Source organism: Octopus bimaculoides, chromosome 6 (assembly GCF_001194135.2).
Source record: "Octopus bimaculoides isolate UCB-OBI-ISO-001 chromosome 6, ASM119413v2, whole genome shotgun sequence".
In the NCBI taxonomy this organism is placed as follows: domain Eukaryota; kingdom Metazoa; phylum Mollusca; class Cephalopoda; order Octopoda; family Octopodidae; genus Octopus; species Octopus bimaculoides.
The window spans coordinates 17,139,240-17,142,324 of record NC_068986.1 but is presented as its reverse complement, the minus strand read 5'-3'; the positions used below and the strand labels follow the sequence as shown (position 1 = coordinate 17,142,324).

Below are 3,085 nucleotides of genomic sequence, written 5' to 3'. Positions count from 1 at the left end.
AGAAGAAGAAGAAGAAGAAGAAGAAGAAGAAGAAGAAGAAGAAGAAGAAGAAGAAGAGGATAATGATGATGATGATGATGATGATGATGATGATGATGATGATGATGATTGATGGAAGGGTTAGAGGAATAAAGCGAATATATTAGTCAAGAAATACCAATCAATCGAGTAGCAATATTCTAACTTCGTGCAAAAGAGGTTGCATTCCATGTTAACACGATGCATCCACTTCATACTCGTTTATTTAATTATGTATTTATTCATCTTTTAATTTTTTTTTTTTCTAACTACGAACCGATGAGTGGATAGGAGCGTTCGATCTGCAATCCAGTAGCATTTAATTTTCGGAGAATTCGATTACTGCCTCGTCATACCCAGTGGTGTATCGTTGGAGAGAGTAGATGCTAGCTTATTATCCATAAGTAGTGGAGCATGAGGTTTTAATTATTTGGAATTGCTTCTTAAGCGATGGAAACAAATCGCAGACAAATTCAATAATTCTGGTTAAAAATTTGCAAGGGCGATAACCGTGCAATTTTAATTATGAAAATTTACTAAACATAATAGGACCCGTGTAAATTCCACAGAATACAAAAAAATTAAGAGGACCTATTTTTAAAAAAAGGGATTATTTGCATTTTCATTGCATTCATAGTTTCGCTTTTTTAAAAATATTCTTAACGTTCGTCTACATTGATTCCCTCACATTTCCATCCGTGTTGAATTTTTCCTCTTTATTATATCTTCTCGCTCTTCCTCACTGATCCGTACTCCCTGTCTGCGCATCCTTTCTTGGGCAGCTTGCAACCGTGTTTCTTGTGAATCCTGATCTTAAAATAAATTAACTCTTATATAAACAAATATGAATTTTTTTTAAGAGAGCAGACGACAAATAATGGCATTTATTCGTATGCAATGATCGCTATACAAAGATAATTTCAATAGAAAATTACTTTTCATTATCAACGCACCACCACGGCTATCTGCCCCCCCCCCCACCTTCTCTCTGAATGTAACTACCTCCTTTGTCCATCTCTCTATCTACTTTTCCCTTCAGAGAACTTTTTAACCACGTAATAAGTATTCCTTCCCTGCCTCACTACACATCGTTAACACTTCTCTCTCCCGCTTTTTCTCTCGTCGTCTTTTTCTCTTGTTCTTCGCCTCTACCTTCAGCTGACCACGTAATCATTTAACCAAAGTGATTTTTTAGTAAAGTGCATTCTAGCACATTTGATGACTTTTCTTTTGGGTGGACTGTACCAGCTCGAGACTTCAGTAGATTTGGAGAGTGTCCGCTCTAGTCTCTAAGGGTAGTACGTATCACGGACCTCAAATAGCTGTATATGGTCCTGTGGGTAAGACATATAGGGACTGGAGGAAGGCGAAGGCGAACCCTACACATAGCCACTGAAAGACTTATCGATGTTGGAATACACCTTGCTGCTGCCGATGCTGTTACTGCTGCTGCTAATGATAATGATGATGATGATCATCATCATCATTTCGTTTCGTATCTGGATAATGTTAATCTTGTCATTCAGTAGTTATGTGACTGCTTGCATCAAGCAAGTCAAATAACCACTGTGATCATGTCTTGGTTCATTTTCTTACGTCCTTCTTCGGTACTCTCTCGCTATCTCAGTGCCTTTCTCAGTGTTATTATTATTGTTATTATTATTATTATTATTATTACTATTATTATTATTATTATCATTCAGGTCACTGCCTGGAATCGAACTCGGAATCTTTGGGTTAGTAGCCCGCACTCTTAACCCCTTTCAAGGAACATAGGCGCACTGGCCATTGCCTGGGTGAGGAGGATAAGTGTTTAGGTTCCCCAATGTTAAACGGTCTATACTGTGACTTGTTACCAATAAATAGAAATATCATAGGAGCCAGAGCAGTGCTCTCCCCCGATAAGAGTTGGTGTGTTTGTAATACTGTTCGTCTGGTCTGTTTGTAATACTGTGTTTGTAATACGCTCGTCTCATCAGATACAGGGTTCACTGCTGATAATGGATACGATTCACTGATGTCTCATATATTTATAGAGAACCAAATATAACACCACACAAACAAACTACAGAGACATATATTTCTTCTACTGTCAGTGGAAGCCGCAAACCTGCCCTCGTTACATATACAGCAAGCACTACTGGTAACAAAATACGAACCATTGACGTCTTGTATGTTTCTCGCGGACCGAATATGATCTCATCTAAGAAAAGGCAGTGATTTCTATGGCCTCATCTGTCAATGGAAGGTATCAACCTTTGACAAGTTAGTGGCGCTCCAGAGATTTATACAAGATTACAATAAGAATAAATACAAACCAACGCCCTCCTATCATATGGCCTTTACTAATGGACTCTTCTCAGTTTATGGCAGAGATAAATACTTTGAGGTGCCACCATCTTCAACAACTGATAGCCACCCCTGTTCTACTACTACTACTACTACTACTACTACTACTGCTGCTGCTGCTGCTACTACTACTAACTATTCTTCCGCTTCTTTTTCTTCTTCTTCTTCTTCTTCTTCTTCTTCTTATTATTATTATTATTATTATTATTATTATTATTATTATTATTATTATTATTATTATTATTATTATTATCATCATCATTATCATCATCAACATTATTATTATTGTTGTCATCATCATCAACATCATCATCATCAGTAGTAGTAGTAGTAGTAGTAATAGTAGTAGTAGAAGTAGTAGTACTGGTAGTGGTACTGGTAGTAGCAGTAGTAGTAGTAGCAGCAGCAGCAGCAGCGGTAGCAGTAGTAGTAGTAGTAGTAGTAGTAGTAGTAGTAGTAGTAGTAGTAGTATGGCTAATACTTCTGCTATTGTGATTCCTGTTAGTGGTGGTAGTGGTGGTGGTGGTGGTGATTGCGTTACTATGATCATTTCCTTCTTAATCTCCGCCTCTTGCTCATCGTTTTCCCGTCTAAAATAAACTTAACCTATGAAGTCTTAAACACAAGACATAATCTAAAGAAACGCTCTTATCTTCTGATAATGGCGTTGATATATGAAACGTGTACTGGGTAGGCAAGCCGTGGCGTGTATATATAT

The 3,085-nt window shown here is 37.4% G+C and overlaps 1 protein-coding gene across 5 annotated transcripts in view; it reads left to right on the top strand.

The window, feature by feature from the left end:
- The window catches only part of LOC106875435 (alpha-mannosidase 2), a 473,174-nt gene that overhangs the window by 223,577 nt on the left and 246,512 nt on the right, over positions 1 to 3,085 (top strand). The window lies entirely within an intron of this gene.